General features: G+C 44.3%; 1 protein-coding gene across 1 annotated transcript in view; it reads left to right on the top strand.

Annotated features, from left to right (window-relative positions):
• SSH1 (slingshot protein phosphatase 1) overlaps positions 1–27,308 on the top strand; it is a 320,878-nt gene that overhangs the window by 101,107 nt on the left and 192,463 nt on the right. The gene's annotated exons all lie outside the window — the stretch shown is intronic.

Below are 27,308 nucleotides of genomic sequence, written 5' to 3'. Positions count from 1 at the left end.
ATCAAGAAGTCAGACCCATTGCTGGAATTTCTCCTATGATTGTTTGCAGGAAGATGCAGCTCTGTCAGAGTGATTTCACCCTTGCTTGGGACAGCTGCTTGCTCCTACTATTATTTTCATTAAAACGTATAGAATCAGAATTGATGCTGCTTTCCCAGTACCACCTATTGCTGTCAGAAAGAAACATGATGTCATTTTCTTAAACTCTGGATTCAAATCCTGGAATTAGTTAATTGCTTATTAGCATAATGTTAGACAGTGATAGATTGAGTCAGAACAATGTTGCAAATCTGCGCAGGGATTTCTCACTTTTAATTAACTCACAAAACCTTCAGATAAATTGCAAGCAAAACTATGTTTTTTGTGGTTTCCTTTCCTAAGTCTTTGCCCTATACCACTGTCAGCAAATTTTAAAGCCGTACCCTCGTATGGCCTGCTCCATTTTTGCAGAAGCTAGACGCTAGAAAGCAAGGGCCATCTTTAGAATGCCTATTCCTGGAGAATGCCCCCTGCCCCTTTTGGATGAGCTCCTCAGAGCCGGTCTATGGTGGCTAGTATAGTACCATTTAAGTGTTGCTACTTGCTGCTCTTGAATGGACTTCTGAAAGCATCTGCTGTACCTCTTTGTATAGTTGTCCATTCCTCCCCTTTGTATTCGCCATAATCATGGGTGGCATACACTTTGGCTAGTTCTGTAATGGGGGCGCCCCTGCGTCGCCTGGGTAGACATCTCATAGTAGATACCATGGCTGGCTGTATAATGCCAACTCCCTACAGCTGCGTTGAGAACTCTTCGGAGCACATACTGCTGCTCCTTGTATTAAGGTTGCACCTGTGCTGCTTTTGGGTGCAAATTGACAGAGTGTTAACCTCGACTAGTTTTAGAATCCCAGTTTGCATGGGTTGCTCTTTTGGCGCTCCTCTGTAAACTCCTCTGCGCACTTAGACTTGTATTTTGTCCGTTCCTTTGAGTTGCTTTTAAGCTGGTCCTAGGTCTTCTTCCCAGAGCATATATCATGGACTGTTGTATGACTAAACAACTACCCCATTAACAACGAATGGCCAAACCACGAAATCTAAACCACTACCCAAGCCAAACCACTACATCCTGTACAACGAATTACTAAACCACGAACATTTATCATTTATCATATTTCCTGAATCTACCAGTCAAGGTGTAAATTGAAACAGCCTGTGGAAGATGGTCACTTTTAATTCTTGATTCCATGTAAGAATCAACAGTTCAGTGAAAAGAGATATAGACCTGAAGGAATATTCAAGTACTGCTTTTCTTAAAGGTGAAACATGCATATATTGAATTTCATTATCACTATTTGATGTCCAATGAAGCGCTGTCAATGATTAAGATTATAGTTTGCTCAAAGTTTTCCTCGACTATCCTTTTGGATAATAACTGTTGTCTTGGGTGTTCCACAAAATCCCCCCTCTCTTATTTTAGTTCTGCTTTGAAATGGGGTCAGCCAGATTGAATCCAGGTTTACAGCGTATTCAATTTTCACAGCTGACACTGTCATATGCAGCCTCCTATTTTTCTGATTGTATTTTCAACTCTCTTCTAATGGACGTCCCTAGATCTCTGTACAAACTCCTGTATTTTGCTGCGATGTCTATTTTCAACTCCATAACTAAGATCACTCACATTGAGGTCTGATCTCAATCACATCACTTAAAAACAAACCTACAGTGCCATCTACTGGCCTAATAAGCTAAATTAAAACATATTAATATTTCTACTTCGTAATTAAAATCAGGAAATGGCAAATATACTATTTTTTTTTATATATCCAAAAATCAACATCCCGTTCCAAATTATTTTATTATTATTGCACTTGTTTTTAAGATTCATTATTAACATTTTGACACTTACCTCTGGTTTAGTAAGTCGTGGTTCAAGTGGTCGTTGTTCGTGTACAGTAGTGGTTAATGAGGTCGTGGTTCTGGTAAAGGTCGTGGTTATGGATTCGTTGTTTAATACACTCGTTGTTAATTATTTGTTGTTCAGGCTTTTTCCCGTCATGGACGGTTGTATTAAACCCTTTCTTATGGGCTACTCTTGGGCTACCTCTGTATGGACCCTCAGATCATAGACCATGGTTGGTTATGCACTTCCCTTTCCTGTGGGTTGCCTCTCCGCTGCACCTATATGTCCTATTATTAGACCATAGCTGCATTGACAATGCCAAGTGCCATGTTTTGCTTCTCTGATGCACCCAGGTGAGCCTCATCGTTCACGTACTACAGGTATTACAAGATCGGGCCTCCCAAGAGTAGCATCATTTACCTCCCAGCAGTTTCCGCTGGTTCCTTCTCAGTGCAGCTTATATTCTAGAATACAGGCAACCCTAAAAACAGTTGGTATGTGCAGGTTTACTGCACCCATACTCATACTTTAATTTACACCCTTGCTTATTAGCAGCTACACGTTTGCTGCAACATCATATGAGCTTTTCCGCTTTACACCTATGAAACCAATTTATATCCCCCGAAGACCATACTGCGTTCATGGACATTTTATTCTTTAATGCACTAGAACCTAATGCTCGTATTACTCTTTTTACCTTTTTAATAAGTTTGAAGATGCAGTGACAAACACACTAGAAGAGGACAACCATGGTTGTCACACATTACATCAAAACACAAACTTAATGGGCCACATAACAGATACGCACACTTGCTTCCAAGAAGTAGGGTTGTGCTAACTATCCGCAGCTGCAGTCCTGTAACTCGTCAGAGTTGTGAAGTGATATATAAATGCAACTGCATTGCAGTACTTGTGGTGATTGTCCGCATGCAGAAAATCCACAGCCTTAGTGTTCGTGTCTTAACCCCTTCGACGCTGTAGACCTCTCGTACGCTCATGACGAGCTGAGCTCGTCATGAACCGCAGAATTTTCAAATTTTCAGCGCACAGCCCAGATTCTGCAGGACTGGGAAAGGCCAGTAAAAAGAATGCATCTCTTACTAAATTATCTTTGTTTCTTCCTGATGTTCCCTCACCCGCCTGCCCCATCTTAGCTGAAGCGGACACTGCACTGTATTAAAGTGAAGTTGGTTAAGGCTGGCCTGTGGGTTACCTGGGTTCCACAGCATAACAGCTGCACCCATGATCTCAGAAATCTAACCCAGCCAGGCACACCTAAAGGTTAGGGACTTTGTTCTTTGCGACCTAGACCTGAATAGTAAAGCACATAATTTGAAAAGCCCAGAAGGTGATAGTGACCCCTCTACCAAACACTTATTTGAATAAATGCTGCACCGGTTGTATTGGAGCACTTGTTTAACACTTAATACCTTGTTGTGGGTTGCTGAAGCTAGGTATTCAACTCTGCACCATTGGAGAGTGTGTGGTTGGCAGAATGTTGTATTTGTTTTAATCCTATGTAGGTTTATTGTTATGCATGAGTGACCAGAGAGATGCTCTTATCTTGTCTTTGGGCATAGCACCTAGCAGTATGATGGAGGTGAAGGTATGTGAGATAGAAGCGCAACTTGTATTTAAAATTAGGTGGCGGGTGTAATTAACCCTGAGAGTCTGGGAGTAGGATAGGTAGAGATCTTCCACATTGTTCCGCTTGAAAGTAGTCCAGTTTAGTTACACTGCAAGGGGGACTAAAGTATATATGCTGCTACACAGCACCAGGCTAGGCTGATGTGCAGCAAGATGTTATATGCATGTACTTAAAAAAGACGACAAATCCTAAAAAACACACTGATATATTTGGCAGCATGCGTAACACAGAGATGCTGTCAAATGAGTGGAAATAGGCCAAATGAAAAAGAATGGAAGCTGATGACATGAGTAGTAGGCATGCTGCTTTTTTAAGGCAGTAATATAGACTTGAGAAGCACTGGTAAAAATACTTTTATTTGATCTGTTTAAATCATAAAAAGAGTGGAACATACCACCATGTCGATGACTTCATGAATCCTAGGATTCTTAGACAAGAGATCCCTCCTTCGCTCCCACTATGTAATTCAATCGCCAACTGCTTCGAACAGAAAATATCCGATCTCACCAAGGATTTCCCAGACCCACCATCACCCCCCTGCGCAGAAACCTTAACACCTCACTATGATAAGACCCAGTTTAACAAATGTACCCATGTTAGTCTAGAAGAAACCCGTCAGGCTATTCTATCCAGCAAATCCGGGTCCCCATTTGATCCCTGTCCTCCCTTACTGCTACATGCTCTGGTGGACACAGTAAATCCGAGCATAAATGCTATCATTAATTCTTCCCTGGCTACCGCTGCCATTCCATCGGAATGGAAATTGGCCGCTGTTAAACCTCTGCAGAAGAAACCCCTAGCAGACCCCACCACACTTTCAAACCTCCGTCCTATTTCACTGCTCCCAATTCTCTTTAAACTCACGAAAGCAGCAGTGAATAAGCAGCTAACCAGATACCTGGAGGAAAATGATATCCTGCATCCTAACCAGGCGGGTTTTAGGGCTAAACACTCCACGGAGTCCGCATTACTACATACTGTGGAAACCCTGAAGATAGCTAAGGACCAAGGAAAAAAGGCTGTTCTGGTACTGCTCGATCTATCGGCGGCCTTTGATATGGTCTCACACTCCGTATTAATTGGCCGCCTAGCAGAATCCGGCATATCAGGAGTTGTTCTTGAATGGCTAAAAAACTTTCTTAGCCACAGGAAACAAGTCACGGTACTAGGGAAATACCACTCAGAGGAGAAAGCACTAAAAACAGGAGTACCTCAGGGCTCTAGTTTAAGCCCAGTACTATTTAACCTATACATGACCCCCCTGATAGAACTTATCACCTCGTTTCACATCAGCACTATATCTTACGCTGATGATACTCAGCTCATCCTCGTGTTAGACAGCAACACAACCAAGGCAGAGGAAAATCTAAGAGATTGTCTGGCTGCCACATTCGACTGGATGAGAAAACACCACCTTAAATTTAATTCGGGCAAGACCGAAATTCTACCATTCGGTCAACAAAACCTTTTTCGCCCAAATCATGGTGGCCACAAGATGCAGAAGTCCCCCCCAACACCATCACTACGGCCCGCAATCTCGGGATTAGGTTCAACGAGGCCTTGTCATTTAAGCAACAAGCAGGTGCTGTGGCAGGGTCCTGCTTTAACATAATCAAAGGCCTCAGAAGATTCTTCTACCTTCTCCCGCTGACAGCGAGAAAGACCGTGGCGGTGGCTCTAATTACATCTCGCCTGGACTACTATAATAGTCTTTATGCAGGCTCCAACAAAGCAATACTGCATAGACTGCAGATGGTCCAGAATGCCACCGCCCGCCTTGTGTTGAGATGGCCTAGGAAGTCGTCTGCATCAGCAGCTCTCAAGACCCTACACTGGCTGCCCATTCACAAAAGGATACTATTCAAAATCTTGGTAACCACCTTTAGAGCCTACTACCAGCTGGGTCCCACCTACCTGTCAAAAAGGTTTGGAAGATATGTGCCCTCCCGCTCACTCAGATCCTCTAACCTTAACTTGCTGGTTATTCCCAAATTTAGACTAGCTACGAAAGGAGGAAAAACCCTTGGAGTGCTGGGCGCTAGGGCCTGGAATAAACTACCACTTCAACTACGCCAGATTCCGACAGAGAACCTTTTCAGAAAGGCTCTAAAAACATGGATTTTTAAACTTACTGACACAGCATGTTTAGCCCTGGTCTAAACCAATTCCCTAGAAACGCCATTTCTGTCATACTGGCGTCTGACTAGCTCCCTGGCCATATACCTCCTGGACACGAACGGTCAGCGCAAAGATGCTCCGTGGAGTGTAAGTTGCGCTTTACAAAAATAAAATTACATTACATTACATTACATGATGAAAACGTCATAATTCAGATTCAGATAAAAATGTCATTAAAACATTTTTAGTTATCGTAACCCACGTGTGGGATGGAACCAAAGAGCAGTGGATAACAGCGATGTAAACAGGTCCATGCTTTCTGTTGAAATTATAATGTTAATGCCAACGGAAAATGGAGAGGGAGCAGAGATCAAAACTGCTATACATAATTTTAAATCCATTTTCTTAGGTCACTATAGTTTCAAATCCTGGAACATTTACTGGTAGGATCATGTTTGTGCCTAAGGCATGACATAGAAAAGGGCTTTGGAAGAAAGGGAGCACAGAAACAGGTAAGAACAGTTGAGTTGAGTTAAGAGTTGAGAAGCAATGACCGCTCGAGCAAGGAAAGAGGTGGAATAACAAGTACAGACCGACAGCCTGAACAGAAGCCACTCTAGCCCTAGTCTGGTCATAGCTCAAATCCAAGCTAGGCTGACACCCTGCATGTGTGTGTGAGAGACAAAGCACTTGGTAGGTTGGTACCCTCATAGAACCACAACAAATTGGCTGACACTTCATTGGAGCCTAGTACTGTTTCCATGCCACTTGCTTCTTCCCGCTCACCTGGGAAGGCATTCTCATGCTGCCCTTGTAGAATATCCTCCTTACAACTTCCATTTTTGTATAGAAGGACATTTCCGGGTGAAGAAAAAAAAAGATGCAGATTTGGTGGAAGGAGACTTTAATTGTTTTGGTTACGCTTGCCCCATGTAGGTTACACTGAGAAGTGTAGGCATTGCGGTATAATGTAGCTATTCATCCCTTTCCCACCCTCGTTTGTTGAGTGTCACCACTTTGGAAAAATCTTCACACCTGGTGGAACTTAAACAACTGTCACATCTATGCATGAAAAACGGGGCAGATTCTGAAGCGATTCGGTTTCGGGAATGTATAAGCATAGAGGCAATGTTTACCGAAGTAAGTTAAACCTGCATGTGGAAAACGTTTTAGGACGTGGGCCCTGAAAGTTTTCAGTCAAGAATCTCCAGGAAAGTACAAAAAAAGTAATCCACGAACCACAAAATAAAAATAATAATAATAAAAATAATAATCTGATTTATGAAGCGCACGGTTACGGCCCAGGGCGTGTCTTCAGGCTGCAGGAAAACCCAGAAACCTACAGCCCCACAGTCCTCCACTATAAATGGATACCAATCCAGTGAACTACCACCACCCTACCTTACCCAACATGACCTTGTTCCAGAGCAAATTGAAACAGCCATGTGTTGAGCTTCTTAGGAAATGTCTCTTCCGGAGGTTCCATCCTCAGCTGTAGAGGCCGAGATTCCACAACCTCGCGGCTAAGAAACCTACAGAGCAGCCTCCCCTCCTGGCCTTGGACAGGCCTTGGAATGTCTTCATTCTTTGAGAACGAAGCAGCCTGTTGCAGCTGGGGCTTACTGTTTTACAAGGGGGGAGTGGAAAGGCTGAAATTGGAGCTAGTAACGCGCATATGTTTTTAAACGGACAATAGAAGCGTTGTGTGTTGGCCTTGCACTTGAAGGGTGTATTGCAGTGTGGTTGGTTCAGTGTAAGATGCTGAAGGCCAAGTTATTGATTGCACGAGATGTTCAAAACAGGAAACTGAATCACATCCTGGCAAGACTGCAGCTTCCTGGCTCCGCGTGCGCTGTAGCGTAGGGAAGTGAGGCCAGTGGCCCTGGCAGCCAGGCTGTAGGTGCATCACATCTGCCGGGAAATACTCGGAGAGTTTCCAGGGAAAGTCTGCCACGCGGATGTGTGGGGTTTCATCAGTGTGATGATAAAGGGGGTTTATTTTACCTGGAGCGAGGTGTGAAAGAACTGTTGACACAGACACTCTTCTGGGATAAGAGTGATTGGGAAGGGCAGGGGTTGGGAAGCGGGGATCTTTATCCTTACACACGAATGTACATATTTTAATCTCAGTAGTTTTTTAACGTTTTTATATAAAGTAATTGTGTAATGTGAGGTCACATGAGGAACGCCTGCTTTGTTCCCTACCCACACGAGCGATTGTTTAATTGTGTATTCCAGGAAAATGACTTGAGAAGCTGAGCTAGGTGATGAAGGTAGCAGATGCACGGAAGGACACATGTATTTAGAATGATGGTCCCCTAGAATGGCATGTTATAGATGCAAGTGTTTATTCCAGTTTCAATGACAGGCTAGGACACCTCAGAGAATTCAAGCTGGCAACTTCAAAGAATAGTCACATGTCGACTCTGACTCATCGTTAATGTGTGGCCTGCTTTTGCTGACTCAGCAGCCCCAGCAACCTAAGGTGGCCTGCACTTAGTGCTTCATACATAGTATGCCGTTCACACGCAGGTGCACAGAGTGAAATATGCTGTTTGTGTCCGTGGTTGAATGTGAGGAGGGGGCCATGTCCTAGAAGTGGCGAAGGCTTGAGTGGACCATGTTGCCCTGCTGTACCTCAGTGATAACTCGAACTTGCATATCCCGCCAGTGCGTCAGCGTTTTCATATGTAGCAGCTATAAACATACAGATTTAACCAAAGCATGGACACAGGTGGTACTTTACCGAGTTTTTGTAACTTAAAACCTGTGAGGCAGTGCAGTGTTTCACATGTGCTATGGCAACAACTGAGAATGTGAGCTTTGCACTGTGATAATAAATAGGTGAATGCATGTTTATTGTTACAGTTGTTTTAAGTAACATGTTTCAATGTGCACCATGTAATTTCCCGGGCATTGCATATGTAGATGGTGTTCTTACAGCTAAAAAAGAAGAGGTGCAGATGTAATTGCAAAGGTGACTTATTCCTGTGAAATCAAGATTCCACATTATTTATTTATGGAAAGGTTAACGTGCTTTACTTGTGAATGTGTGGATGAATGTGGTGGATGAATGATCATGCCTTCGTGCCATGTTTCAGGCTAGCTCTTATCTTCATGCCTTTGGATTTGTGCAAAGGGATTGGCTGGGGGGCCTGTCTCTGTGCAAACTCACCGTGCAGCCAAACCCTGTTCTGGTATATGAACTGTCATGCAAATCCATTAGATGGTTCACATGTTATCAGCAAATGATAGGATTTTTGACCCCCCACATCTTTTAACTTTACCCCCTGTTGTAAAATCGGCATGAAACCTGTGATCCCTACACTGAGGCTACCTTGACATGCCAACAGACATCCAAAACGGATGAATTTTGTGGGGATTTATTAACAAATGAATACTCCTACCTTCCCTTTAACCATGCCCTCCCTTATTGACGAATCTGCAAGAAAATCAACTCACAGCAAGTCAGTTAAATATGCGAGTGTCAGCCACAATTCATGCATTACTATGAAATGGCTCCAAAGTTCTAAGCAAATCAAATATGTTTTGCTCCCCCTTTAGCGATGACCCCCTTATCTGGCCTCCTAAAAAGCGGAAATCCTTCCGCAGGGCTTAACTTGCTATCAGCCTGCAAACAAATGTGCAGCTTCATTAAGAGTACCAGAGTTATCAGCAAATGTGCACTTTTTTGCATCCCTCTTAAAATGTGCCCCTCCCCCCCCAAAGTCGATGGATTTGCATAACACTCAGAATATCAAGTGTAATAGTAAGATAGTAAGTGTCTGCCAAGTAGATCTGTTAAACTGCACCATAGTTATTAATCAAATAAATCAGAAATTCTTTATTCAATGCATTTCTACAGCATAAAAGCACAGGTAGAAAGACAAATATACTTTCATTAGCCTTTCCCGACAATAAATACCCCTTAGGGCACAATTACATTTTTTAAAGATTAAACGCCATATCGCCTAAGGAATCATTTAAATAAAATAACATTAATACAACTTTCACTTACAGTACATTACGATCATCCAAAGCAGGACAAGTCATAATGTCTTTAAAAGCTGTTTACAACCACACAGCCTTTCAGCATATTGCCCATCTTATTTTTAAAACCTGCCATATAAAAAGCACCACAGCATAACAAACCAGAGGGCAGTGTAAATGCTGCAAGAACAACAGCGCTGGTCTACACCGTCTGATCTTAAACACCTTAAAAAATGGCAAAAGGCCGTTATACAAGGTTCAAAAGAAGTGAATGTGTAAATTAGACAGGGCAGATGCACCATCACTGGGGAAGCGAAGGACCTAAATCTGACAGTGAATAACCTTTCGCTGGATAACCCTCCGTAGGCGGTAGGCCGTTTAAACGAAATTAGGTTAAAACGAAACCATGTTGCAAGTTCTAAATTAAAGAAAAGTAGGTTTGTAGACCTTCTTGCCACCTTCAGCCACCAGTCTTTTTGCCACAGCGTTGGCTAAGAACATTTTGAGTTAGCTTGGCCTTGCAGTAACCAGACATAAGTTGGGAGAAGAAAATAGGAATGCGTGTGGGATTCTGCAAGCCGGAATCATGCTGTGCCTTCACAGCGACGTCATTAGAAAAACTGCATCTTTAGCACGCATTCGTTTAGCAGGATTTTGAAATAGGTTAATTTACTATTCCAACTCCAGTATGTGCAAAAGTGGGGAAGATGTTGGACTTTAAATCCAACACAATTCCACCAATTCACCCCAGTACAAAGATCTGGGCCTAAAGCCATCATTTTTTTGCACTCCACACCACCCTAGGTCAGACAATGGCTATATGCAAATCAGCCTTGACCCTGTGCCTCATGGGAACAGTCCAGCCCGAACTACCAAGCCATGTCTTTCCTAGACCGGAATCAAGCATCCAAGGACCGGTTTCTGGCTATCAGCCTTCTTCAGCCTGGACACAGCACAGTGGAATTCCGGCTTCGGTCTGACTGACATTTCCCGAAAATAGATCAGGGAGCCCAATCACCTCACATATCGATTTCATAAGCGCAAGCCAAGTAAGTTCCAGGGCTGTGTGCAGTTTCAGGCAATCCTTTAGGACAAGCTGATTCAATAGAGCACTCTTCCGAGTCCAAATAGAGTGCCAAAGTAAAAGTATTGTTAGTTTAATGTTGTCAACAATATAGGGGAAACCTAGTTCTAGTCCTTGGTTATTAGCGTATCAGGGACCTTCTGCCTTGTTTCTATATCTGCCTTCTCCAGTTAGACCTGCGTGAAATTTGAGATTCTAGCACTTAGTTTAGCTTGCTAACAGCCTGCCAATCCATTAACCAGCACCAACGTTATTAACACATGGTGGATTTGCACAAAACTTGCCATATCCAGAAAAAGCACTGGACATGCAAGATGTCTGCCACATTGCATGCAACTTTGCAAAAGGATTCCATAGTTAGTAGCAAATGAACACTTTATTGACCTCTTTATTAACTTTTTTGTTAATTCGACATCTTGGGATTATTCTATGTCTACCTTGAGTGCCCGTTGCACTGGGCATGTGAACCTTTTGATCCCTCACATAAAGCTATGGGTCGATTTGTGTTTGCTTGACCCCTTAAGGACTGGAGGAGTATAAGAAAATATAAGGGGTATGTGATCCAATGCACAAAGAAAAGGATCCTAGGTAGCACTGGTCCAGAGGTAGGTTGAGAGTCCTTATAACATCAGTAAACATTACTGTCATTTGTAAGGTCCACCCAGGCGTACTTGAACAAGGAATACTCTGAGTTACTCAGTTCTGTTGGAAAACATGTATGAGGTTTGCCCACATGAGGGGAAAAGGAATGCAGATTTACTTAGTTCCCCAGTAGATCTTTGTTTTTCACAGAACCATTATACCTTACAAAACCTATTTCATGTTGACTTTATACTTACCATTTCCTTGCCCAAGGCTTCAGTTGCTTGTCATGTTTATCCTTAACATAAGAAAATATTGGCAAAACGTTGTTCAGAGTCTCATTCCCAACCTACGCCTTATTCAACTCCAACATCCACTGTTGGTATGCTTAATGTATCTCCATACAGTGGATCTGTTGCATACAAGCAACACCTAGTAGGCTTCCTGAACTGAACAAGATTAGGTATGGTATATGGTACCATTATATTGTGGCCATAAAACCTAATTGGGTGGATCTTTGATACTTCTCTTTGATGCTTTAGCAGTAGGTATTGGTAAGAATTGACCAGCTATGAAATCTGTTAATTGTTTTATTTTTATTTTTAGGATGGCCATGTTTTTCTATTAAAGCAGGACCTCATTGGCCTTCTGTAAATGTTGACGATTGGCCTTGGCTTGCTTCCGCAGTTGTTTTTATTCTTTTTGCTGCACACTTCATTAACGCTTCTGACACCACTTGGTGTTTTATGTCTATAGCAGGTGATGAAGTTCTTATCCTTGTGTGTGGAATAAAATCTCATACCACTAGTTTTTTATTAAGTATTTTATGTTTACTTTCTTATAAATAGTAATAGGTTCCTTGGCATCATGTAGCCTAAGCAGAAATACTCCATGTAAGTATATAAATTAGGTTTGAATCCTGAAGACCTTGTTTAACACAATGTGAGATCAGCATATAAAATTAAAACTCACAAAAGAGATACCAGTATAATCTACTTTGAATTCAATTACATTAAAAAAGAGTTTTCTGTTTCCTTGTATAAAACACCATTGGTCAACATGTGACATTTCAAAGGCGACGGTGCAAAAGCATATTAGGCATTGGATAAGGAGATTGGTATATGGGATACACAGGGTTATTGAGATAAACTCTTTCCATTGAAAGAGAGAATGTTCCGTTGTAGTTTATCTAGAATATTTAACCTCCAAACAAGCAGAAACCAGAAGTATATTGCCAGTAAGTCTCATAGGGGCCAGAGGAAAAAGACAGCTATAAGGAACTGAAGCGTACTCCACTACCCAACTTTAATTAGGTGAAGTAGCCCTAAATTGCAGACTTGTTATTTTTTTTCTGGTGCCTGAATGCTGTTGGGCCAGACAACCCTCTGGGTCTCCACCTGGGAAAGGTTTGGTATGTTGGTGCTAAATGGCTTTCGGCGAATATCACAGTTTTTCTGTGGCGAGATCTCTATCCCAACAGTTTGTCACACGCCACTTGTGTTTCTCTGTTATCTTTTTAGTCTTGTATAATGCACATAGAATCTGAAAAGGCGAAAAAAGACTCAGGATTTGGAAATGGCTAAAAGAGAAAGGGCTAATCTCAGCAGTTATAGAAAGGGGTAGTCAAAATAGTATGGCATGGCCAAAGAGTGCAATTTGCACTCTGCCGATTCTGAGGTTACCAATATGCACCGGAGTGTGATACAACTTGTGACGATGTGTTGATGGTGCTGTGTTGTGGTCCTCTTCCTGTTTGTGCTCTGCTGTCCTGCTCATTGAGCTCAGGCTTAGGGCTAGAGGCTTTGCTATTTGCTTACATATGTTATCGGTCATGTATCAGCATCCGTCCGAGGGACAATATTTTTGTGTCTGTGTGTCAGATAGCATTGACAGCCGGCTGTAGAAAGCACTCCGAAAACTAGAAAATACATTTTCTTTGTTCCCCTGCAGAAGCAGTGAACTGTAGTTCCTTTGTTTACTGCTCAAATTTGAATGAATCTGTCAGCCATGATGTGGCAGTCTTTTGGGTTTGTGAAGTGCCTTTGAACACTTAATTCTGAAACATTCTGTTTGTGTGTGTCGGGTTCCGGATGTGTAGACACACTGAAAGCCCCTGCAATCCCTGAATACCTACCCAGGCGAGCAGAATGGAACTGCGACACGTGGTAGGGATCTGGCGAAAACAGTTAAGGTCAGCCAGAGAGAGAGAAACAATCAACTAGAACTCAACCCCTGCAAGGGAATTGTCTCAGTTGAGGAAGGGTAGACCTCTATCTTGATGCGGAGAAAGGCTTACTGAACCGGCTGAGTGAGAGATATCGAGTATAACTGGTAAGTAAAACATACCGGACGCTTTGAACATTTACATGATCTCAGTGCTTGAGAGGCTTACTGGTTTTGGTAGCGGGTGTTGCTTTGACAAGTCTTAAGCAAAGCTGGACTTCTACTGAGAACCCTAAGGACGCCTCCACAAACCCAACAGTTATAATCTACGAGGCAAACAATAGAAAGAGCACATAAGCCCACCCCATTGAGTAAGGGTAACCTAACCGGTAATATACCAATTGGAATCAAAAAGGAGAACACAACAAATATGGGGGGAGTGGGAACTAGTGCCAACTGGTGTGTAAGTGAAGAGTCACAATAACGTATGACAGACACTGTGCCAGGCAAAGGCAAAAAGGCCATGTGCCATGCATATGTCTCTGCTACCAGTAACACGGAAATTACCTGAAACTAGTAAGTGATTAAACTGACTATGTGACTGCTAGTAGTTTCACCCCTGACCCTCCTTATACCATATACCCAATCCTCGTGCACTTAATGACTGATTGTGTGTCTGTGGTTAGCCTGAATCCTATCGTTGTCGGGCTGAGGATTTGTTCCATTTTTAACGTGATTTGTGTTTGAAAAAGTGGTAACATGCTGTTTGAATGCCATGCCGTCTTTACAGTGCTTTTCAATATTTTTAGCTTGCTAAAATCGATATAGACGGTTTAGTCAAACAATATAGGATTCCTTTGTTGCCGCAGTGTTTAAAACAATCATTTGGGAGCTCGCCAATCCCACTTGCCCACTATTCTCTCTCAAGAAGGAATGGACTTTCTCAGTCTTCTAAACCCTTAGTTATTTACTTATTTTGTTTCTAAAACTTATAAAGCACAGCCGTTCAAAGTGAAAGTTTCATGGTGTTTTAACAGACCCAGTACTATAATTCGCAAAATACAACTTATCAGAGAAAGGCGATGGAAATATCTAACACTTCCTAAACTTTAGAAGAGATAATTGGGATAGTAGCAAAAGAGAATTTAGGTTTACAGCTGCTACAGCAGAAAATGCTCTTTCAACAGTGGTTTTACCAATGGTGGAACAGCTGATCTTGGGTACTGGTACAAGAAAGTCATTATTGGATCATAGATAGCGATTATTTTTGTAAAGCCGAAAGCAATGTGTTAGCCGAGTCTGACGATAATCAAAAAGTGCTTTATGAACTACTTGGAGATTTAAACATGGCTCTCTGCTTCAGTGCAAAGATGCTAGAGAGGGAGAGACCTGATCAGTTCTCTTGAATCTAAGAAGCACCCTGGCTCCTGAGCAGTGAGTAAGTTGTAGCTTATGCAGTGCACATGCGAGTAACTCAAGGGTAACTGAAGATGTTCAGAATTTAAATCTTGTGAGGAAAAGAGAATACATGGTTATTCAATTTCAAAAGTCAAAGTTGGAACTTACACGAACTTACCACCAAATTTTTTTGATTAATCAAAATTAGCGAGGAGTCGAATTTTAGTCCTAGGTTTTTTATACCATTTGCCATTAGAAGTTTATCCCCCGGGAAGGACGACCAGAACAGAAGGTACCAAAATGAAAGGAACGAAAAGGTGAGGTTTAAGTGATTCCGACACATCCAGAACGCAACTTTTCCCAGACAGTTATGTAAATAGATGGCACATTGTTTTAGATCGTCGGTGGTCTTTCAAATAATATGGGTGTCATCAGTATGCTTAAAAAGGGAAAAGCCAAAAGATTATGTAAAGTATGACACAGGGATTATATACAGATGAAAAAGTTATGGGGACATGACTGAGTGCTGGGGAAGTCAGCAGGCTGTGTTCTGAAATGAAAGAAAGAAGGGACAACAGCACTGCTCTCTCCAGAATACAACTGTGGCCTTGTCACCAAGATCTTAGCAATGACTGGTGATAAATGGCATTGAGTGCTATCAAGAGATCCAAACGGGTCAGGGCATATGGTAAATTTTGATCAGCATTGGGGCTGACTAGGTAATACAGCCAGCTCAGACGTAAGACTGCATGGGAAGCATGATGACAGTGTTTTGTACAAATGTAGTTGGCTAAATAGTGCTCACTCTAGTAGCTAAGCATGGAACTGCAGTTGGGAATCGGGTGTATATTTAGACTTAGACAGACTAATCAGGTGATCAAAGCCGCGAGGCCAAAACATGTCTGTTACTCATGTTGTGCACAAAATAAACAGACATGAATGCAAGGCCCTGAGGGAGGGCTTCTTATTTTCTTTGATTTGGTGTATTTGTGCTGGCCTGTTTCTCCAGTACAACAAGCACGACACTGTCGCTGGGCCATGGGTGGAACGGAAGCACAAGGTAATATCATATATGTACATGTCTGTCTGTCTGTCTGTCTGTCCATCTATCTATCTTTATCGATCTATCTATCTATCTATCTATCTATCTATCTATCTATCTATCTATCTATCTATCTATCTATCTATCTATCTATCTATCTATCTATCTAACCATCTACCTAATAGATATGTATATCAGACTTTACAATGCAGAGTAAAGGTTTAATTGTAAGTCCTGTGTGGTATTACAACCAAATGTAAAGTTCAGCAGCTTCTTAAAAACCAACAGGGTGAAAGAATAGCGGTTAAAACCAGTGTTGTAACGTCTGATACTCTATCACGAACGGTCTGCAAACTTCATCTAGAAATAATCATTTGATAGCCATTGGGAGCCCAATGTAGCCCAGTGAGGATGAGGAGGAACCCACAGGCATGGATGTCCCAAGGGTATGGGGCACTTAGGGCTCTACTGCCGGGCCTGTTTCTTTTCAGAACCCTTCACTCCTACAGCAAAATTGATTTATGGAATACAAAGCTTGCCTAATCTACTCATTCACAATGAGGAGGATACAATTTTTTCTTCCTAGACTAATGTGCTCTTTGTACAAATGCCAGAGTGAGGGTCCTCCATAAAGTCCCCCGCACCCCCAACAGACAAACTAAATGCCTTCATATACGTGTCTCAATATGTGCCACTGTTAATCAGTCATATCCACAAATCCTTCTTTGAGTAATCGATTAACACTGTGGTGTTCTGCATACAATATTCACATTTATGAGACAACCTTTGTTTTTGCGCACCAATAAATAAATATACATTTTAACTGATGAAAATTCTTACGAATCTGATTGTTTTCATAGTATTTTTACTTCACTAAAACTATGATCTTATCCTTCTTATGAAAATCAGCGTCTTGGGTCCAGTGCTTAATTTGAGCCAGTGGTTTACTGTGTTCTGCAACTGCACTTAATCAACACCACGGTTTATAGCACCAGTTAAGGTACACTCATTTTAGTGGGGGAGACTAAGGGATTTGCCTAGAATCACAGGATGATGAGCCTCTGCCCAGACTCAAACCTGGCTGTTCACAGCCGAAATCGGCAGCTCTTGCCACTACGCCACATCCGCTCCCCACTTGCAGGGGGTTACATGGTTATTAGTTGGTCTATTTTTTGTGCGTCAGTAACAGGAGACAGGAATATAGTGCAAGCTTCCTCCTGACGAGGGCCCCGACATGTACCTCTTAACCACTGCTTGGGTCTCAAAAGAATAGTGCCTTATTGTTTCACTCGGACAGAATAAGCCTTTTTTGTGTTGATTTACTTTGTTATTTTGTCTGACAGGAAGATATGAACTATGCTAGTTAGTCGTGTTCATGGCTTTAGATACCCAAGCATTGTAGAGTGTGGTGTGTTGTAGTTTCACTCATTGTTCTTTGTTCATGACATAATGTCTGTAATCATTTGATTGCTCGGACCCTAAACAAGGTGGTAGATTTGACTAATTATTCATCCTAAGGAACAATCAATGAAAGCCCAAACCAATTGGAACCAGTTTATTCTTTTGAGAGATTGGTGTTATGTAGCCTCATTGAATAATGTCTGTAGGTCATTTCAAAACCAAGCAAAAGATTTGCAGAGAAAGGCTATGTTATTTCTGTGTGAAGCTGTAAAGACAATCGTTATGTTAAAACTATATTCGAAGCAACATCGGAGTATTCTAAATCAACTTTATGCTTTATGAACAGAATAGCACATAAGCTTTGTATTGTGAATGTAAGAAGAAGGGCAGCAGGGGGCTGGTATCACAGTAGTTCTTGGATATAAAGTCAAGTCAAATAATTTATATAGCGCGCTACATACCCATAGGGTCTCAAGGCGCTTGAAGAAGGGAGGGGAATTATTTGTCGAATATCCAAGTTTTAAGTTGCTTTCTGAATGCTAGGTAGTACTGAGTGAGTCGAAGGTGAGTGGGAAGTGAGTTCCAGGTTTTAGCTGCTAGGTAGGAGAAGGATCTTCCTCCCATGGTGGTTTTGTTGATGCGAGGTACATTAGCAAAGGCTTGTTTGGAGGATCGTAGATGGTGGGAGGGGGTGTAGAAGGAAAGTCGTGTGTTGAGGCATTCGGGTCCAAGTTCGTAAAGTGCTTTGTGTGCGTGGGTTAGGAGGCGGAATGTAATCCTCTTATTAACGGGGAGCCAGTGGAGGTTTTTCAGGTGACCGGAAATGTGGTCTTTACGCGGGATGTCTAGTATGAGTCTGGCTGAAGCGTTCTGGATGCGTTGGAGTTTTTCCTGGAGTTTTGCGGTGGTACCGGCGTATAGGGTGTTTCCGTAGTCCAGGCGGCTCGTGACCAGTGCGTGGGTGACCGTTTTTCTAGTTTCGGTTGGGATCCAACGAAATGTTTTTTTGAGCATGCGAAGAATGTTGAAGCAAGATGATGAAACGGCGTTGACTTGTCTGTTCATTGAGAGTGAGGAGTCCAGGATGACGCCCAGGTTTCGTGCGTGGTCCGTCGGGATGGGTGCTTTTCCAAGGGTTCTCTGGCCACCAAGAGTCGTCCCAGGCGGAGGGGGAGGTACCTAAAATAAGGATTTCTGTTTTATCAGAGTTCAGTTTCAGACGGCTGTGCTTCATCCACTCGGCTACTTTTTTCATTCCTTCATGTAGGTTGGTTTTGGCGGTGTTCGGGTCATTGGTGAGTGAGAGGATCAGTTGGGTGTCATCAGCATAGGAGATGATGTTGAGGTTGTGTTGGCGTGCGATGGTCGCGAGGTGGCTCATGTATACGTTAAAGAGGGTGGGGCTAAGTGAAGATCCTTGTGGCACGCCGCAAATGACTTCAGTGGCCTCTGATTTGAATGGTGGGAGGCGGACTCTCTGAGTCCTTCCAGTGAGGAACGAGATGATCCATTCCAGTGCTTTTCCTTGGATTCCGATGTTTCTGAGGCGTTGTAATGGGGTGCTATGGCAGACTGTGTCGAAGGCTGCAGAGAGGTCAAGAAGGATGAGGGCGACTGTGTCTCCATTGTCCAGTAGAGTTCGGATGTCGTCTGTTGCTGCGATGAGTGCGGTCTCAGTGCTGTGTTTGGCTCGGAAGCCGGACTGTGAGGAGTCGAGGGATTTGTTGGCTTCGAGGAAGGCGCGAGCTGGTTGTTGACAGCTTTCTCGATGCCTTTGGCCGGGAATGGAAGGAGCGAGATGGGGCGGTAGTTTTTGAGTTCGGTGGGGTCAGCTGTGGGTTTTTTCCAGAAGGGCGCTGAGTTCTGCGTGTTTCCAGCTTTCCGGGAAGGTGGCGGAGTTGAGAGAGCAGTTGATGACGTCTCGGAGGTGTGGTGCTATGATGGAGTCTGCTTTGTTGAAGATGTGGTGAGGGCAAGGGTCTGTGGGGGATCCTGAGTGGATGGAGTTCATCAGGCGGATGGTGTCCTCGGTGGAGATTGGGTTCCAGTCGTTGAGGATGTTCGAGGGGGGTGAAGGTACGGCAGAAGGTTGGGCGGGTTGGTCTCCGGTTGACGAAGCTGTTGTGGATGTCTGCGATTTTGTCGTGGAAGAATGAAGCTAGGGAGTCGCAAAGGGCTTGAGAGGGGGTGATGTCGTTGGAGTTGGCTGAGGGGTTGGTAAATTCTTTGACGATGTTGAATAATTCCTTGCTGTTGTGGGCGTTGTTATCTAGTCGGTCTTTGAGTGCGGCTTTCTTGGGGGACCGGATTAGTTGGTGGTGAATGCGGGTAGCGTTTTTGAAGGCGTTCTTGGTGCTGGTGTTTGTGTCTTTTTTCCAGGCCTTCTCGAGGGAGCGGCAGAATGTCTTAGATTTCTTAAGATCATCATTGAACCAGGAGGCGTTTTTTCTGCCTAGTTTGATTTGGCATTTTTTCAACGGTGCTAGGGTGTCGGCGCTGTTGGTAAGCCATTGAGTGAAGTTAATGGCTGCTTGGTTGGCGTTCGATGAGTGGGCAGGGGGGTTTTGAAGAAGCGATGAGGAGATCTGGTCGGTGGTGATTTTGTTCCAGTTTCTTCGCAGAGTAGGTTGAGGATGGTTATGGGTTGTGGTCTTATTGTAGATGAAGTGAACGCAGCTGTGGTCCGTCCAGTGGAGAACTGTGGTGTGACTGAAGGAGACATGTTTGCTGGAGGTGAAGATATGGTCGAGTGTGTGACCTGCATTGTGGGTGGGGGTATTGACGAGTTGTTTGAGTCCGAGGTTGGCGAGATTGTCCAGAAGGGTGGTGGCGTTATTGTCATTGCTCTTTTCCAGGTGGAAATTGAGGTCTCCCAGTAGAATGTAGTCCTCGGAGGGGAGGGCATGAGGGGCGATAAAGTCAGTGATGTCATCACTGAATTGTGCACGGGGTCCTGGAGGTCGGTAGAGGAGGGTGCCTCTGAGTGTGGTCTTGGGGTTGGTGTGGATCTGGAAGTGGAGGTGTTCGGTGCTGGCAAGGTTGACGTCTGAGCTGGTTGAGATGCGGATGGAATTTTTATGAACAATGGCGATGCCTCCTCCTGTTTGCTTGATGCGGTCTTTTCGGATGATCTTGTAGCCTTCCGGGATGGCGATGGTGATGTCTGGGGCTGAGGAGGCGTTCATCCATGTTTCTGTTAGGAAGGCGACGTCTGGAGAGATGGTCTCGAGTAGATTCCAGAGGTCAATGGCGTGTCTGTGGACCGAGCGGGTGTTGAGCAGGATGCATTGTAGGTGGTTGGTGTCAGATATCTGTTTTGTGTTCGTGGATGAGGAGTTGTACTTCGAGCCGTCGAACTTGCAGGAGTTGCAAGAGAAGGGTCCATGGATGTGTCCAGGAGCGGCTTGGGCGCAGTTGGGGAGTCGACCGGGGTTTAGGGCTAAGAGGGTGGTGGCGTCGTATGTAATGTGGGAGGGGTGGGTGGGGGTCCGGCGCTGGGCGAGGCCTTGGCGCGGACGGGCGTAGACGGGCTTACCTTTGGCGCACCTTCGGCGCGGCCGTAGCGCGTGGACGATGCGCATGGGACCATCTAACTTAAATGGATGGTGGAGGGGGCGAAGCGTGGGAGGGTCAGCTGGGAGACGGGATCGGGGATGCGGGCCAGGGGATAGTACAACAACAAAATGGAGGGCAGAAATGAAAGTGAAAACAGCGAAGGCACAGCACAATGCTCGCCAGCAAGCAATCAAAGGCTCCTAAATCCAACAAAATATGTACACCTAAAGCGCTATTCACATAACAACCAACCTTGAAAGCGTTACACAACAAAGATGTCAAAGCGATAAATACAGAGCGCTAAGCAAATAAGCACAATTAGGTTTCCAAAGCGCTACACGATAATGAGCTTCAAAGCGCAATTATAGTAGGAGAAGCTACGATACACGCTTTTAATATGACAGTGAATGAAGCACAGAGCGCGATGCAGATGAGTAAAATAAAGTTTCCAAAGCGCTGCACGAGCAAGAGCTTCAAAGCGCGATTATTCTGTCTGAAGCTACAATACCAGGCTCAGTCAGGAGGTCGCGGGTGCAAGGGGCTTCAGCTGCGGCCTGTAGGGTGCTGCAGATAAATCGAGCAGGGAGCGTGGGGGAGCGACCGTTCAGGAGGGAATCCAGGCGGTCTACGTCTACTAGATTTATTATCTAATTGCTTGTCGGAAGCAACCTATTTCGATGTGGTCTGTAAAATAAATTATGGAAAATAGGTTTTTGAGATGACCATAACTCTGAACCCAAAGAGTGAGTTTGTTAAAGAACATTTATAAAGTGCACTGCTATACCTGAGGCTTTAGACACTGGGTGTGTTGTTAGGCAAGGCCTTTGCTGTAGTCCTGTCTCTTGTTTTTTGTCTGAGCAAGACACGTCTGAGCTAGGTTTAGAAATGGAGAGATGCTTAGCTTGTGTCTGAATTTCTAAGTCTGCATCTGTCCATAGTTCATATAAAGAAACTTCCAAAGACTGTACACAAATGAGCCCAGACAAATAACTTCTGTGGTGGAGAGAACCTAATAGCTATGGGAAGGATGTGCTGTTTGCAATATCTCAGTGGTGCTGTGCTTCCACTTGCAAAAACATTTTCATTTCATCATAGCCTCTACTGGTACCCAGTGACATGCCATCCTACATTAGGTAGGGTAGCTCCAAATATTTGAACCATATAAGCCATACTTTACTAAATCTTGAAGAAAATCATCCAAACTAGTCAAGTATTCCACTTGCTGAAGGTTCATTAAACATAGCAGTGGATAAAAAAGTAGTTTAGTGTAAATACGTATGCTAGACCTTTACATGTCTGTTTGTAATATTTAGTATGGATTAATGTTTTGACAAACAACCAGCGCTCACTCTGATACTTTGCCTTTTTCTAAAATGGTGAATATGGTGCTTTACATTTTGAGGGAAATTAGTTTAAATAGCATTAGTTGCGCTTGTACCTGCTACTTATACATCACATTATTGGGAGCCGAAACACTCTTGAACCATACTAAGACTTACATTGCAGAAGTGTGTGTTCTCAGGAGCTATAACATAAGTTGTGTTACTGGAGGAACGTTAGGTGATATTGTATTTGTGTCCCTGTAACCTGCTTTTTACTAATTGTGTAATAACCATGATTTGTTTTTAAAATACTGAGAGTATATCCCTTGGATGTTTGTAGGATGACATCAGCTTATCTATAGCATTCCCAGTCTGTATTGTATGAATAGGCTATTTTTAGGAGACTCGCTTATTGCCTTCGATTGTAGGGTTAAGATGCCTTGCAGAAATCACTACCTCTCTGCCAGGAAAATAGTTTATCGTTGAGCAAAGTCATGCAAGTTGGTCATGACCAGTGAATAATCATCAGCTCACAAACATACATTAACCAAGTGTTAGAGTGGAGAACTTTTACATTTTTAAAGAGAGTCACTGTGGTGTAAGTGGAGCTCTAAGCAATAGGTAACCATCTGCTGAGATGTTTGCAAATCTGTGATCACTGATTTCTTGCCTAGATGGGAAGGACAATGCAGTGGAACAAAGTTAGGATCTTTAGGGATCTGGAGTCCTTGTGAGGGTCAGGGCGTGACCATTCCCTTCTTGGCTCATTCGCTGCTTTTAAATAGTTACTGATGGGACATTCTGTGTCGAGACACCTCGCTAAATTTCTTTGGTTGACAGTGTTTGAGCATGTGTGGTATGGTAACTAACTTGCTAGAGTAGAAAGGAGGGAGGGCAAAGGTGTGTCGTCTTGCTTCCAATTTAATTACTATACTGCAGAGTGAAGAGGATCTACTGCTTTTAAATGAGAAAGCAAACACTGTTCTCATTGCAATGATACGTTGGTCTCCTTTTATACAAATACAGGAAGAGAAACCATGCATTAATGTTTGCTCTTTCTGTTCATTATGTATATTAATTTGGAGTTCTGAAAAAAATGAAACAACAGTTTATGTAATGTTAGGGATAATACTTTTAACATTATTTTGCTTTCTTTGTAAAGTCAAGGTATGTACTGTGGAATTGTTGTTCTTATTTACATTTCATTGTCATTTTACAAAAAAGACATATTAAGATAGTGAAAGTGTTTGGTAACACAAAAGGCATGAATGATGTTCCCCAGTTTAATAACTAGAAGATTTCTTCTATTACATCTAGTGTTACCGCATAATTTCAGTCTGCTCCCGGAAAGGGATTTAAGTTGATTTGAGGATTTAGAAAGAAAATAGATTTAGCTAATATCATACACATTCTAGTTTCCTCTCCTTATCGATAAACAACAGCTAAAGGATGTGTTTCTGCTTTTGACATGTCGATAGCCAAGAACTGACTCTGCTTCAACCTGGGTGAAACGCAGATCATCTTACTTTAGCCCTCAACCTCTGCTGTTCCTCCTTCCACCCTCATAAAAAACAATGTTCTTCCTTTCTGATGTGGTTTACCCAAAGCTAAAGTAAATCAACTATGTCTCTCTCTAGACAAACACTCCTCTCATATCAAGGATAGGCGTGCCAGTGTGAAGGAAATCCTTGACTTGGAACAGGACCTTGCAATTTATGTGTAAGGCTTGGTGTACAGACTCGTATGGTTTCCACTTCAGCATTCTTGTTGCTGTCCTTGCGATGCAGGATGGGTCCTTTGCATGGAAGCTCATTGGTGCTTTCTAGTGTTTTCATTGCAATATTTCTATTTTGTGGAATACAGCCAAAGATCAAGAAGACTGTTCTTTCTGTGCTCTTCTGTGTCATGGCTCCAGAGATGGAAGTCATCACTTTCTAAGATTTGGAAAGGAGCAATCAACATCCAATGAATGGAGAGGTGGCCTACCAAGATGGCTGGCAGAACATGCTACTAGGGAGCTCTGTGTCCCCGCCGCTAAATCCTTCACCATCCTGCTCCAACATACTAGAAATGTGTCCTGCCATGATGCTCCAGAATGTGGAGAGCGTCAGCTGATTTGAAGCAGTGCCGAAGGAGTTTTCCGGGAGGCAGATCAGACGTTATGGGCCACGTGGCTTGGGCCCAGCAATCCCGCACTTCAAGAAGCTGTAAGGGGACTGCCGGAGGAGACTGACAGTGCCCCCAGGAGATCCTGACTGGGGGCTTGTGAGAGTGCAATGTTTGGGGCCCCCTTAGATGACAGTGAGCATTGGGCTGCCTGTTCCGACAGCGTTGGCCAAACCGGTGGCCAGAGTGACGCTCGGGAAGTGAGAGGGGCTGTTGGGGGGACCTGACGCCTCCAGAGATCATGCCCGGGGGCCTATCAGTGTTCAGCAGCTGAGCCCTCGTGGACTATTGAATGCCACATGCTGAACGGTGTCTGAGCAGGCGGGCGGGCGGCTTCATGGTTTGCGCTGGCCTGCCTGTAGCACGTGACTGTTCCCCCTCATTGATGGGCCATCGAGTGTTGGAGGACTTAGCCTGGTTATGTGGGAACTCCTGGAATACTTCGGGCCATGGTCCAAGTTGACAATGAGTGGATTACATGCCCTGAAGTAAAGGGGCTTGCTATCGAGGTGTTTTAAGGAGGAGCTGCCTTCCTGGTCCAAAGGGTGCCCGGTGACCGGTAGGATGACGCGGGCAATCAAAACCCTGCATTCAACGCTGGGGAGAGCCTGTTATTCTTGGGGCCTGCAGGGGAAACTTCGAAGGGACCCCATGGCAGCCTGGGCACGGCATGGAATACCATGGCGTGACTGAACACATTGGACACGCAGACCTCGTGAGTCGATCCATCCCGGGTGACAGGTGTGGGTTGCCCTGGCGGTGAGTGGGTCCTGGACCAACCTTGCTGTTTGAGCTCCATGTGGGGACGTTGGGCACCTACCTACCAGGGCTTGCTGGACACTTGGACCTCTTGTACCTTTGGTGGGGCAGGAGGAGAAGGTGGAGCCTGGAAAGAACTTTTGGCCACTGGCTTGCCCTCCACAAATTGCATATGCCCTTTCAACATTAAGCTTTTCCCATAGCCTGCTGCTCCACTGGGGGTCACTGTCCTGTTGGGTAGCTCTTTCCTGGCCCTCACTATGACTCCTGTGTACTTGCGACTCCTGGGGTTTGCTGCATCTTGCCTTCTGTGCTTGGCCTTTGCCTACATGCTGGTTTGATCCTATTTGTTGAGGGAGTTGTGATATGCTTGGGCATCTGGGATTGTACTGTACCCCCTATCTCTGATTCCTGCCTCTGACTGGCAGGGTGGACGATCGGAGGCCTTGAGACCTGATCTGGGTTGGGCGCTTGGCGCTTACTGGTTGCAAGTCCACAGCGGCAGAATGGGGAGGGACAGGCCTCAGAGACAACAGCAGGGACTACAATTACCCAATATACTACCCTTCGCAAGGCCTCACATAGAATCCTTTTGCAGGAGTGCTCGGAGGTACCAGAGTGATCTCCGCAGCAGCAGGAAGAGCCCTTGCAGGGTGTTCTCTTGGAGGCATTTCAGGGTCTCTCTCGAGTGGCAAATTATGGGAGTGTCCATAGAAGTGAACTTACCGTTAGCGGACCTCTGCAAAGTGGTGGACAAGGTGTAGAATAACATGTAGACGAAGGTGCAACAGCTCAAACAACAGGTTACCCGATTGACGAAGGTCTCCATTACCTTAGAGGGTAGAGTAGAGGATGCTGAGGGTTGCTCTTAGAGGAACAATTTGCACCTACTAGACTCCCGGAGAGGGCGGAGGGTCAGTCTGCTGAGCGGTTTCTGAAACATTGTGTGTGGCACACTCTGCGACCAAGAAACTTGTCCCACTTTTTTGTTGTAGTGAGGGCACATAGGACACTGGTGCCGGATCTTCCCCCAGGTACCTGCACTCCCCAAGGGGCCTCATTGCTTGAATACTGAATTACAGAGATAGAGATTCTATTTTGAAAACTGCCAGGGAGGTGCCTGTTCCTCAATTCGAGAACCAAAATATTACTATCTTCCCTGAGTATGCGCAGAGGGTGCAGGATCTCAGTGAGTCATTCCTAGCTGTTAAGAAGAGGTTGCGAGTTATGGACCACAAATATATGCTGCTCTTCCCAGCTCAACTCCGTGTCATTGCAGCAGTAAACTCTCATTCTTTGAATGCCCTGAGGGTGTTTGGTCCTGGTTGGACATGTCAGATGGACCCTCGATTCGACCTTTGAGTGAGGCAGAACCCTTTCATAAGTGGGCGGTGAGGGCGAAGGAGTTGAGGGAGCCTTTGTCAACACTTCTAGGCACAATATTGAGGACGAGTTCTTTTATCTGAAAGTGCAGGATGTCCTCCTGCCTGCACTGGACTCGCGAGTGCTGGGAGACTTTAACTGTGTGCTAGATGGAGTCCTCAATTGTCACCCCCTACATTCTAAAACTAAGCCATGGATGACCACTTTGCTACGGGAGGTTACGACTCGATTAGCTTCCCACCCTGCCTTGAGGGAAGGTACCTGTTATTCCCTGACTCACGACACTTACAGTAGGTTTGCTCGTATATTACTCTCTGGCCCCTTTGCTCCACAGTCCTCGGGTGGCGCATTTGTCCTGTTATATATCTGATCATGCTTCTGTCTGCTGCAAGCTTGAGTGGGGTGGTGGTGCTCGGTAGCCATTAACGTGGAGCTTCCCTCAAGAGGTGTTGCAGGACCATGTGGGCGGAGAGACATTGGCTGGTTCCGTGACTGACTTCTTTAAGATTAACTGGTCCTTTACACCTAGTCGGTCTACTGAGACGATGAAGGCTGTGATTCGGGGGCAGTATATTGGTCTCTCTTGCAGGGAACGGTGATCTTTGCAGGCTAAGCTCACCCGAGAAGCAAGGCAAGCTGGCACATATTCAGCAGCTTCGCCCGGATGATCTGGAGGGGCGGCAAGGGTAAGTACTGTGTCAGCGGCAGGTTGCAGTTGTGCGAGATAGACTGGAGAAATACACTAAAATCTTATTGTCGGCTGTTTCATAGGTGGACGCACTGGTTCAAGAGATGGCTCACTTCCCCATTCTTCA

The sequence above is a fragment of the Lissotriton vulgaris genome, unplaced genomic scaffold (genome assembly GCF_964263255.1).
Source record: "Lissotriton vulgaris unplaced genomic scaffold, aLisVul1.2 SCAFFOLD_468, whole genome shotgun sequence".
NCBI lineage: Eukaryota > Metazoa > Chordata > Amphibia > Caudata > Salamandridae > Lissotriton > Lissotriton vulgaris.
This window is presented reverse-complemented; position numbering and strand designations above follow the sequence as displayed.